Below are 13,299 nucleotides of genomic sequence, written 5' to 3'. Positions count from 1 at the left end.
TCAGGTTTACTTTTTCCCTCTCTGTTGTATAATCTCCCATTGTGTGAACATGAATTAAATGTAATGCATCATAATTTAGAATTCATTGCATTTCTGCCTTGTGAGAGTGGTCACAGTAGAAACAGGCTGTCACGTGTACCGCAGAGTACTATGGAAACTTCAACAGTGGCTCTGTGCCAGCCACCCAAAATAAACCCGAATTTGTTTCTTGTATATAATAAGCTTTCAAGTATTTAGAACCAAAAATGTAAAACAACTCACAACAGATTAGTGGGTGGGTAATTAGAGAGAAAATAGAGACAGATTGTTTTGAAAGAAATTACTAATGGGGCAAAAAAGCCAGAAGAGCCCATCAGAAGTGGGGGCGGGGGGCCCGTACCTTAGAAAACCATGGAGAAGCAGGCGTGGAGTTGATCGTGGGGTACATGAAACCCAGACTGCCGTGTCCAGTAGTGCCAGTGGGCCCTAGGCTGGGCGATATCCCTGTGTCCTGACGAGGGGCAGAATGTCAAATCAAGGACAGCAGGCCCACGTGCCAGCAGATGCACACCTGTGGGTTCCACCAGCTGCAAGAAGACTGAAAATAGTCTGGAAAAATGCTTCTGTACTGAACGTGTCCAGTCATGGTTTTTTTTTTTTTTTTTTCATGTCATGATTCCCTAAAACAACAGAGTATGACAGTGATTGACACAGCACTTGATACTGTATTTGGTATCAGAAGTCATCTTTGCAAGTGCTGGGTCCTATTCTGTAGGGCCTTGAGCATCCTGGATTTGGTGTTCATGGGGGATTCCCAGAACCATCCTCTGAGGGTACCGAGAGATGACTGTATTTTGTGGTGACTGGCATCTTGATTGCTTCTTATCATCTCAGCCTTCTCAGCTTTCTAAAGAACAAAAGATCGCCCTTCCTCACTAAGGAGTTACTCAGGTTTTGGAATACAGGATCATAAACTAAAAATTCAGCCTGGGAGTGAGAGTAAAATCTCTCACTTCTGAGAGGTGTTACTTCTGAGGGGTGTTACTGACCGGCACAGTGCTCACTGCCAACTACTGAGACCCTTGCATTGGCGCTAGTCTGCACCCAACTACTTCTGGTGGCTCCTTGTCCTGGTCAGTCCCCTGCCTTGTGCTCACGCTGCTCTCTGCAGTGGAGGGCAGGGGGCATCCGAGGGCTCCTGCTTGGCCCACATGGGGAGAGGCTGAATGGACTTCAGCCTGAGCAGGTGGAGCTGGGAGGTTTTCTCCATGTCACCCATTATGTTCTCAGGTGTCACGTTTTGTCCAGAAGTCTCTTTCTCCAGGATGCTTTTGCTTTCCTTCTCTGTTTTTGAATTCTTGGACTGTGTGAATGCACCCAGGTTGTCCTCTGTTTTCACTGCCTTAGAAGCCTCCTGGAGGGCAACTCCTTGTGAGGTTTTGAGGTTTGAAGCCACTGCATTTTCTTCAAGGAAGCAAGCAGGCTGTTTGCAAGAATCTTGCTTTTGTGTTTTTTTTTTTTTTTTTCCTCTTTCCACGTGTTTTATGGGTACATTATAGTCATACATAATGGTGGGATTTGTTGTTCCGTGTTTGTCCATGTACACAGTATGATAATGTAACTTGGCAACGCCACTCCCAACACCTCCCCCTCCCGCCCCCCTCCATCCCATCCCTTCCACCACTGACCTCCCTTTGATTTTCCTGAGATCCCACCACCCCCTCCCTTTCGTTTCCTTTTTCCTCTCTAGCTTCCACACATGAGAGAAAACACATGACCCTTGACTTTATGAGTTTGAGATATTTCTCTTAACATAATGGTCTCTAGTTCCATCCATTTTAAGGGACATAGATAGCAGTTGATTGGCCAACTTGTAAAATTTACAAGTGGGTGTTTGTAATTAGAGCACAGATTTGTTGTAAGCATACACTCATTGTCTATTAAATTCGTCATTAGTTAATTTAAGTTGCCCAAATCTGCAATGTTTAACCTGGTGTACTAATAAGAAAACGCAGCAATGACAAAAGTTGGCTACATGGTGCCTGAAGGACCACTTGATCCCCTTGTGGGTTTTTTTGGTTTTTTTGTTTTTTTTTTTTTAATTTCAAGTATACACAGTTATTTTGTAAAAGTGAAATCTATTCGGTGGTTTGCACAGTCTGTTGAAGTCTGGAGCAGACCCAGCTGATCATCTGCTCCAGTGCTTTCCTGTGAAAGTCAGGCAGTTGGGCTAGGCCAGGGCTGCAGTCTTTCAGAGCAAAGCCAGGAGCAGGCCCTTCATGCCCCAGGCTGGACACTGTCCCCTGCAGGACACCAGGGGACCAGAGCTCGGAGGCAGGAGCCCAGGTGCATCCAAGACCTTCTCCAGGATGGCAGCAGGTCGGAAGCACCCAGGAGCTCCAGAGGACTGAGCATCTGTCACCTTTGTCCATCTTGAACAAAGCAGTGAGTGAGCCACTGAGCCCTTCTGCCCACCCTTGACTGGGAAATTGGCTTGTTTTATTTCCTACACTAAGACTAGTTTTGTGTTGACTGCATTCTCTCTGTGACATTCATAGGGAGCCTTGTATCTTAGCTGCCCCTGACTCCAAGATCAGGAGGAAGGTGATACCCGCCCCCAAGGAGCATTCTTGGGACAAAACAAATACATACACACCTCTGTTGAGAAAACCTACCTTGCCAAGCATGATGGCACCTGCCTATAATCCCAACAGCTCTGGAGGCTGAGGCAGGAGGATCGAAAGTGCAAAGCCAGCCTCAGCAACTTAGCAAGTCACTGAAAAACTCAGTGAGCTCCTGCCTTGAAATAAAATATGAAAAAGGGCTAGGGATGTGACTCAGCGGTTAATAAGCACCCCGGGTTCAATCCCCAGTACCTACACCACCCCCAAAAAAGAGAAAGCCCACCTCTCCTTTCTAACACTGGATCCTTCTCTGTCCCCTACCCTAACAGTAGCTGATCTGCTGTTGACGGGGGCAGATGTCACTTGGCCCCCTGCTACGTGCCACTCACTGTGCTAAGCACCTCCCTCAGCTGTTCCTCTCTCCTGACAACTCCCCACTGCTGCCCACACCCTCTGGCACAGAGGAGACAGCTGTGTACAGAGATGCTGTAGAATTCCAGAGGTCAAGAGCGGTGGGGCGTGGAAGCTGGGTTCCAAGTGGGGTCTGAGAAAGTCAGCTGAAGTGCGACTCAGTTGAGTTTTGCCAGCCATTGCCACCTGTGTATTCCCCTGTGAGCATGCTGTCCATGTACTTGATTTTATTAGTTTGTCACATTTCATTTTACATAGCAGGTGTGGTCTTGAAAAATTACGTGCACGCTGAACTTTTGCTGGTGGGTTGGCACTTAAGTCATGCTTCAGAGTGTCACATCTAATCCGTGTCATGTCTTGTACACCCTTTTTTTGCATATTCAGAAATGCTCATGCTCCTGGATCCGGTATATGTGTTGAAAGGTACTAAATATGTATTTTTAATTAAAAATTATAATGCAAAAAACTTTAAAATTATTTTCCTTGGCATCTGTTACCATTTGACTTTCATATTTGTGAGAAAAATCTTACATTTCTAAACCATATTTTATTGTTTGTTTTCAAGCTTAAATATTCGGTCATATTATTTGCCTGCCTGCTCACAAAGGAATGAGATTCCTTATCAGGGATGGAAATTCAGATTCTGAGACCTGAACCTGGGGACCATATCATGGTGGTGAGGGCAGGGCCCCAGTGTCTCTGTCCCTTGGCTGGCTTCTGGTATGTCTACCTGCTGGAAGAGGCACCTTGCTTGCGGGAAGAGAGACGTACCGTGAGGCGAGGTGGCTGCGGCAAGGGCCTGTGGGGTCTCCTTCACCTCTCCTGGCCTTCGGCACCCTTCGCCCTGAACCTGGGGGTTTTGTATGGCACTCCGTAGCATGTTTCACTGTAGGGTGCACACACCCTAGAATAACAAAAGTGATCTCCTAGCTGAAGTGGAGAAAGGAGAAGGTGGCAGTGGATCAGGAGGTAGGGTACGGTGACGCCACCAGACAGCCCAGCGGTCCCGCCCTCACCAGCAGGCAGAACGGTCTCCAGGCTTTGCCGAAGGTCTTGAAGAAATAGTCACAGGGTGAGGTCGGTGTGGTACGTGCGGGTGGTTCGCTCCTGACTGTCACCTACTAATGCTCTGGCTGCTATTGTCCCAGACGTCAGTGTGGAAGGACTGACAAGTGTGCGTGAGGTCACAGTGATGAGACAGGACGTGGACTTCACTGACTGAGCAAGCGCTTACTGAGTGCCTGTTCCCCGCTGGGCCCTGAGGCCACAGCAATGACCACGCGTGATCTTGCTGGAGGAGAGACATAGGGGGAGGCGAGGTGGCTGCTGCAAGGGCCTGTGGGGGAAAGGCCTCTGAGGCCAGTCCCTCATGCGGCACCCTGTAACTCAGCTTAGTGCTGCTTACAGGTCCGGGTGCTTAGCAGGTCTGGGGGCGAGCGCTCCCTCACTGTGGAGGAAGGACCCGCGCCGACCTCACGACCCTGTCTTCCTGCTCAGGCACCCAGGACGCTTCCCCACAGCTCTCACCTGCCTTCTGCTCCGGGAGATGGGGGTCCATTAGGCCTTCGGAAAACACTGGTTTTCATTTGTAAAAGCTGGAATTAACCTACTGGGGGCGAAGGTTACTGGACCAAGTTCCGACTCAACTCTTAATCTCCTTTGTTTCTAGCACATTCTGACTGTCAAGGATATATTCTCCCCTCTTGTTATTAAGACCTAAGAAAGTATGGATGAGGCTGTGTGGTCCTTAGCAACAGCAAGCTGAGGATTGGAGGATAGTCGGATTTTGTGTGACATCAGTGCCCAAAAGAGACATGCGCTTAGTGCTATCTGACTGCAGTGGTTTGGAGTTGACAGAGTTTCTTCTTTAAGCATGTCTAGTCCTAATGGTGAGTCCACAGTGCCAGGTAAAGAGGAGCTCCTGCTAGCAGGACACTTGGAAGAGAAGGTTCGATGGACAAGCTTTCATTGTGTCTGACATGGTTTTACCAGCCTCCTCTGATCTTCCTTGCTCCTGCCATGCTTGGTCCCCTCTCTGCAGTTTCTAAGCTGCCTCTGGAGCCTCTGCCCTTGCCAGCCCTGTCTGTGTCCTCTGCTCTCAATCTCCATACGACACCCTGGGGCCTCCCTTATATTTCGGAGCATCTCCAAGTCCTCCTCCTGCTCACAGCTGCACAGCTACCTTCTCTGCCATGTGCATTTCCTGTCCTCCTCGGGCTCCTCTGCATTCTGCAGACTCAAAAGTCACATGCTCAGAGGACCTGCCAGACCTCTTTCCTTTATTATCCTTGCTACAGTTGGTCACCTGGAACTTGGGTGTGTGTAAAGGACTCTTCTCGCACTAGTGCATGAGGTTCATGGGGCCGGGGGCCATTTTCTTCATGATTTACCTCAGACTAAGTGCAATAAATGGGCAAAGAGGTCTTTCTTGAGAACACAGAGAAGACAGGAAGAAAGAAAAGCATAGCTCAGAGGTCTCCATGAATTCTTGACTGCACCCAGCACAGTGCTTCAGGAACATGGGAGGTCAACTACTCTGGCAGTTTTTGCCCCTTAAGTGCCACTCACTGTCAAAGAAGACTCTTACAGTTTGAGAAAACCCCAGAAAAAGTAACCTTGTTCCCTCGTCAGTTGCCTAAGCCCATACTGGTTGGGCAGTGAATACAGTCATAATACTCTTTTGGGGATATAAACACTGCATCTCTGTGTCCTCTGTTCACCCCCAGTGAGCCAGACCAGATGCACCTGGTACCCTGGCCTGGATGCCAGGAAAGCATCCTTTTCCTTCCAGATCTTTCTTCCCCCCTGCCCCATAAGTAAGCACTTTGCCTTTCTGTGACAGAAGAAATGGACAACTTTTGTTTGTGAGTCCTTTTTGACCTGAATTTGACTTTGTCTCAGATCAGTTTGTATCAAAGAGCCTATCCCACTCTCTTGAGCCCCTCTTGGCATTTCTCAGCCAGCTGGTACCGAGGGTGGGGCCACAGTGAATGCACTTGGGCCCCTCTGCAGCCAAACCTGAGAATCCCAGGAAACCGGAGTTGGCCTGCATTGGTGCGTGAGGCCTGGTGACTGCGACTGCTCAGTATCACAGATTTCTCATGATGGCCCTCGCAGCACATCCACCCAAGAGCCTCTGAGCCCAGAGACACATGCCCCATCCATGCCAGCGGCTCGCCGTGACTGCGAATGTGGACATCATTCCATCCTCCGGCACTCGCCCTCACTCCCACACCCAAACCTGGGTGGCCCCAAACTGTCACCATGCTCTTTTCTACTTACCCATAGATAACCACTTTCCAAGTAGGAATCAAAAGTTTGGAGTGTTCAGAAGGTGGGAGGAAAGAAACTGAGGATGTGGAAGGGATAGTTTTATTTTGCAAGGGCTCTTAACTGAGGTGGCCAAATGCACCAAATGCATTTGAGGTTAACTCAAATGCACCTAAAGAAAAACAAAAGAAAATTTAAAGTTAGCTCACATTCTGGGAAGTTTTTTGAGTCCAGGGGATCTATTCATGTGGTGGGGTTCTGTCTGTCTTGGGGCCTTTTCTGCTCACATCTGCCCCTTCATTCTTTACGTGGACCTCTACAAAAGCCAGGTCTGCTGGCCATGGCCTCCAAGGGACAGTATTTTCCCCTAGTCTGTAACTTGGTCCCAAGGAGTGCTGGATCCTCACAGGAGTCACAGGTATCTCCAGAGCTAGCAGTGGTGGGAAAGGCACAGGTGGGAGGTGGCCCTGCTGAAGCCAGGTAGCACAAGACCCTCAGAAGAGAAGCGGTGAAGGGTGTTGGCGAAAGTCAAGCGACAGAGAATCACTGCAGTAATCTGACAATAGTCCTTAAATGTTTAGTAAGTTCGATTTTTGCCTTTTGGGCAGTTCTCATATTTTGATGATAAATTTTTACACTGGACACTCTCTAAATAAGTAGAAACTCATCTTGCCAGCATACCTGAAAAACTATGCAAATCACCATGAAAAGCTATCAGAGGCCAAACATTAAATACATCCTAACACTTAGTTGAAAATTTGCTTTGGTCACTTTGTATCTTAATCAAATCGTGTCAGATCTCCTTGGCATTGGATAATAAGGGCTTTTCATAATTTTTGGTTGTCTTTACAAGTAAGTCCTTACTCTGAAGGGAGAAAATCCCCGCAAATTGACCTCTACTCATAACTTAATATAAATGGTATTTTAAGAACAAGGAGGTTTCTAGTTAAATCTGGTTGACATTCCAGCTCTGATTAGTAGCGGAAGTTAAATGATTTTGCTATAGAGCTCCTAAAATCTGAGTGCACTCCGTCTAAATGAATTGGCTTGAATATATTTCCGGACTATCAAATTTGTTTGACGTTCTATCTTAAATCTGCAGAACTCCAGCTGGAAGATGAGAGTCAGAGCAGGTTTTACAGGCGTCTGTTATAACATCCCTTCATCTTAGGAGGAGTATATAAAAGATTTTGACTTTAAAATTGCTAACATTAATAATGTATGACATGTTCAAGCTTTTATTGGAACTCAATCTTTAATGTATGTAATTTTATTCGGGAAAGTTAAAATGTGCTTATTATTGTCAATAAAAAATGTAACTCAGGATCAAAGAGCTAATAGTCCGATGCCAGAAAAATCATCACAAAAGCAGCGCAGTGTGGTTTACCTTGCAATGCAGCTCAGCTACTCACCACTTAAAATGCTGCCACCTGTCTGCTCGCAGAGCAAGAAGTATCGTTCCCATGGCGCACCATGTTTTATTACTAGTAATAGTATTAAATGTGGATAAAGTCATCGCACACACTGTGGCTGATCTTTTATGTGATGGCTACAGTGGTGGATGTGTCAGGCAGCTTGGTCACACCCTTCTGTGGCCACAAACCCCACTCATCTTGGTCAGCTCTTTGCTCAGGAGGGCTGTGACTGCTGTCCAGGCTGGCCCTCCCAAGACTTTGTCACCTGCCTCGTCTGAAGAGCACTGGTTGGTCACCTTTCTACCTAGGGACCTGGATGTCAACACCGCCGCAGGTGCTGGAGTAAGGGTCTCCTGCCCTGCCCTGTCTCCTGGCTATACACATCTGAGACCCCAGTGCCCAGTCTCCACAGCAGCCACCTGGAAAGCCCTAGCCATGCTGCTCTGGTTTGGATGTTTATGTGTCCCCCAGATTCACACGTTGAAATCTGAACCCCACAAAGTGGTGGTGTTAGGAGGCAAGGCCTTTGGGAGACCATTAGTCATTTAGAGTGGAACCCTCACAAAGGGGCTCCAGAAAGACCCTCTCCCCTTCCACCAGGTGAGGTGACAGGGAGGGGGCCCTCACCAGACACCAAATCTGCCAGGACCTTGATCTTAGACCCCCAACCTCCAGAACTCAGGAAAAAGTTCCTGTTGTTCATAAGTCACCTACTCTGATGTGTTCTGTTACAGCAGCTTGAACGTATCCACTCACAGTGGATCTCTGAAGTTTCTTCTCCATCTTAAACACTACAGATTTTAAAAATTTTTCGGTGCTGATGGTTGAACCCCCGGCCTCATGCATGCTGTGAAGCTGTCCTACCACTGAGCTACACTCCTGGCCCGACGCTGTAATTTTATGATGATCAGTTTAAGGAGATTGAGGTTGTCTCTGAGCCCTAATCTCTAATGAAGGCATTAAAATCCTGCTCCCTCTAGAGCATATGTCCCCGGAGACAGAATCTTGCTATTTTCTGTTTTGTTTTTTCACAGTGATATCCATTCTTTCTTCATGCAGAGGTGTTGTTGCTTATACATTATGGAGCAAGCCATAGATAAAGTCATTACTTCGAAAAAAAAAATTGTTACTTCTCCTGACCTACACACAGCTTGCCAGCAATTAGGAAGATCGTATAATGGTCACATTTTAGACATTCCCATCCATAATATGACTTACTAAAGCATGTTGCAGGACACCCCCGACAAAATGTTCACATGCCAGGTGAATTCTGTGCAGTGGGATTTTCTGGCTAACACGAGAATTGAAAGAAGAACACATCCTTTGAATTCTCGCCCAATGTCTGGCTAGAACATTAGTGTACCCTGCGCCTGGGTGAGTACAAGATGGCAGGCATCGGGCCTTCTGGGTGTTCTCATGGGCAAGGGCTCACATATGGTGACAATAGAGACAGTGGATCTCCCTGAAGCACTGAGCCGGGCATGTGCGTGTTTGTGTGCCATCCGTCCTGGCCAAGGCTGCACCAGGAGTTCATTATTGGGCCCAAAGTGAGCAGTTGACTAGAGACCGTTCTCCCCAGGTGTAGTATGTACATAAAGAGGGTTTAGGGGCTCTGGTCAGCCAGGCTTCCGGTCTGCCTCGTTTGGTTACTTTTGGTTTGTTTATGGTAGGTCAGCGTGGACTGAGTGAGAAATGGGTTCGAGGGCTTGCCTGTCTTGTTGAGAACGTGTCCAGTTATAGGAGGGGAAAAAAAAATCATGATACCTTGTTAAAATGAAAAAACACTGGAGTTCAAACTGTGGTTCCATTACCGCTAGAAGAACTAGGTGATAGGACTTTAATGAAAGAAGATGAGATGAAGCAAACATGTCGGAAAACACACACACACACACACACACACACACACACACACACACACGAGAAAGGTGAGGGAACCGTGGAATTCCAGTGCCCCCTCTTTACCTTCAAGGTCACAGGTCTGCCTTCAAATTAGAGAGAGCCATTCACTTGGAGCCTGGGCCACTGTGCAGGCTGGCCTGCCATTCACGTGGTAGTTGTCCTCATGCTAAAGGAAGACCACTCTCAGCGTTGGAGCATTTGCCTGTCCTCTTTCTCCTCCTTGTCCCTGGACACCATGCTTCCCCAGGAAGCTGCTTTTTGTGTGTCCCTCTAGCATCCTCAGCAGTGGGGAGGGTGGAGCAAACTACCTCTTGCTTTGCCAGCGTGAAGGGTCTGGTCCCTTCTGTTCCAGGTGACTCTGGCTCTGGCCATTGGGCAGGATCAGGGTAAGGAGAAGACTGGAAGAAGGAAGGGGAGAAAGGGATTCTTTTCCTCGGTCGCCTGAGAGACTTCGTCCCATTCGTGCACTGCCCACCCAGCAACCCTCTAGCCCATCCCACGAGCCTACCTGCTTTCCAGGGCTCCCGCCTGTAACTTGTACACATCTCTTGTTCAGATACTGGATCTCAGCCCACTCCCACCTGGAGACACAGGGACTCTTTTGTTCCCCAGAATCAGACATCTCTGCTTGGCTCACGAGTGGATAGGGAGGGGGATAGGTTCTTGACACCCCGATTCAGAGTCTTGGGAGCATTTTCTATAGAGAACATGCTATACGCCAGCTCTGAGAGCAGTGCGTCTTGACCGTTAAGGATTAAATAGGCTCGTTATTGGGTACACAGGTCTGTATCTCTTTACTGACTGTGTTGAACTGGTTCCCCAACCTCTTTCAGCCTCGGTTTTCTCATCTACAGAAAGCAACCTCATCACAGGACTGTAGTGAGGGCTCAGATAATGACAGTGTCTATCCCCAGACAGCTGCTGCCTCTTGAATTTCACTGCACCAATAGCTACATATGGCATCCTGCCACGGGAGAATGTCCGATTCCATGTGCCAGAGCGCCTGACAGGAGTGCCTTCTGTCTTGTGGCCATCTGGCACCACTGTGAACGTGGCCTCGTGTCTTTGAAGAGAACTTTGGCTCTCTTTTGGTAAAATATTGTTCCAAGAAAAAAGAAATTCAAAGTCCCAACTCCACTAATACAGATAATAGTACTTCTTCCTAGAACAGTTCCTGTGTTCTGTGTATATCCTCAGCTTAGATACCTGTGATGAGCTGAATTGTAAACCCCCGTCCCCAACTTCACATGTTGAAGTCCTAACCGCCGGCACTTTGGAATGTGGCTGTATTTAGAGACAAGGCCTCTAAAAGCAATAAATAAAGTAAAACAAGATCACTAAGGTAGGCAGGCTCCAGTTGACTGTGACTGGCATGTAAGAAGAGATAAGGACTCAGTTTCACACACAAGGTCAACCATGTGAGGTCACAGGGAGAAAATGTCGTCTATCAGCCAAGGAGAGAGGGCTCTCCCTTCCAGCACCTTGACCTTGGATGTTCAGCTTCCAGAACTGCGAGGAAGTGGACATCCAGTGTTTGAACTGCCCAGGGTGTGGCACTTGGTCATGGTGGCCCAAGCAGACTAAAACAGGACCATCCTTGTCCTCGTTTTAGAGGTAAGGAAACCAAGGCAGAGGTTCAGTAAGTAATCTGACAAGAGCTCACAGCTGCTAACTCTTGGACCCAGGAGCCTCCCGAGGCTGTGCTGGTTGTCATTCTGTTTCCCTTAAAATTGCCTCAAAGTCTCTTTAGGTCACATTAGAGCCAGACAGGTGTTTGCTTCACACGTCTGGTCCGTCGAACGTGCTAGTCTTCAGGAAAAGGATGAACTCAGGAGGGCAGGAAGCATAACTGTCTTCATCCGAAGTCTCCAGTGGTACCTGGTGTGTTAGAGGAACCCAGTGGCCAAATTAAATTATTTTGATTTTGAAAAAAAGCAGTGAAGTAGCTTAAGCACACATCGGTTGTGAAGCGTCTGTGACGTACTGCCGTGGCCGAGGTCGCGCGTTGTCTTCTTCTCCCTGTCCACTGAGCTGCACCCCCAGCCCTTCTTATTTTATTTTGAGACAGGGTCTGGCTAAGTTGCTGAGGCTGGACTTGAACTTGCAACTTTTCTGCCTCAGGCCACCCCCCACCCTCGCCCAAGTAGCTGGGATTAGAGGGATGGCCCCACTGTTCCTGCTGTAAATACTATTTCCTGACGTTTTTGTTCTCTGTAGAGGTTGTATTCTGCTGTTTGGTCATGCTCTCTCAGCCCCGCTCTTTATTCCCTCCTCCACGAGCTTCTGGCAGTGCGATCTTGGGGACAGAAGTTCAAGTAGTCCATATATGAAATTCTTGGGACCATAAGTGCTTTGGATTTTGGAGTATTTGCAACTACATAATGAGATATCTTGGAGATAGGACCCAAGTCTGACAAAATACACAATTTATTTATGTTTAATATACACTGTATACCATGGCTTGGAGATATTTTGATACAGTATTTTTCAGTATGTGCATTTTGACTGACCCATCACATGAGATCAGGTGTGGAACTTTCTGCTCATGGCATCTTGTTGTTTGAAAAGTTTCAGAATTTGGAGCACTTTGGATTTCAGATTTTTGCATTAGGGATGTTCACCCTTTACCATCTGTAAAGCAACAAATACCATTAGTTCAAATCTATTGGTGCATTTACTTTAAATTCCACAAGAGTGACCATGTCTTCTCTCATGCCTCCTGGCTCTGAGTTGGGCTGGTGTCCAGGGTGGTGGGATCCCAGGCCTGGGCGACCCCTTCTAACCAGCCCAGCCCACACAGCTGAGGATGGTCACTAGACAACTCGTAACTTTTTTGACTTCCTGCCCACTGCAAGATGGTAGAAGCAAAACTGGTCTTCAGGAACAGCTTGTCTTTACTCCAGGCTAAGGAATCAAAGGGGAGAGAGAGAGAGCTACCCATTAAAGTCCTTTGGTATCATTTTGGAGGGAAAAATAAACCTGAAATGGCTGTAGTTTCCATACCTTCAAAACCTACACCTTCACCAAGGGTTCAACACAACTGGTGGGCCTGCAGCCCTATCAGGAAAAGCTGGGGCACACCGCCAGCCCTCCCAGGGTTTGAGATTTGTCCCCAGCTCCAGGGACTGCAGGGCTCTCCTTCCCTCGAATATTTTGGAGTTCTGTGCATTTTGATTGGGTTAAAGCATTTTTACCTTAGGGCTTTTCTCACCTTTTTCCTTAAATAGTGAAAGGAGTATGTTTCCCATTGCACGTGGTGTTGTTTCACACGTAGCTGCGAAAGCCATCCTGGTCCTATTTTTGATGCACTCGGAGATTTTCCGTTTTATTCCCTTAAACCCAGTATATACCTGGAAGCTGGTTGCAACCCATTCAGTTAATTGAGTGACCCACTGGTGGGTTTTGAGCTGCAATATGAAAAAATGCTGCTTCTGATTTAACACATCAGTTAATGTCTCTAATTCAACTCAATACCGTTGTGGGAAATTAGGCCACTGTTTTGAAAGAAGCCAAAGCTCAGACGGGGAATAAAGGCGGTCTCTGGGTGTCTGCTCAGGAGGGAAGGGTCAGCATGCTGCTGGGCAGCCTGAGAGGACGGAGAGGCCCAGGAGTGGAGAGGAGGGGATGCCGGCTAGGGCTGCAAGCTCTGCTGGCTGAGACTTGACCCATGGTGGAGTAGAATGGGTCTCTGAATTTAGATC

At 47.7% G+C, this 13,299-nt stretch overlaps 1 protein-coding gene across 2 annotated transcripts in view; it reads left to right on the top strand.

The window, feature by feature from the left end:
- The window catches only part of Nck2 (NCK adaptor protein 2), a 140,373-nt gene that overhangs the window by 108,295 nt on the left and 18,779 nt on the right, over positions 1-13,299 (top strand). The gene's annotated exons all lie outside the window — the stretch shown is intronic.

This window comes from Sciurus carolinensis, chromosome 13, assembly GCF_902686445.1.
Source record: "Sciurus carolinensis chromosome 13, mSciCar1.2, whole genome shotgun sequence".
Classification (NCBI taxonomy): domain Eukaryota; kingdom Metazoa; phylum Chordata; class Mammalia; order Rodentia; family Sciuridae; genus Sciurus; species Sciurus carolinensis.
This window is presented reverse-complemented; position numbering and strand designations above follow the sequence as displayed.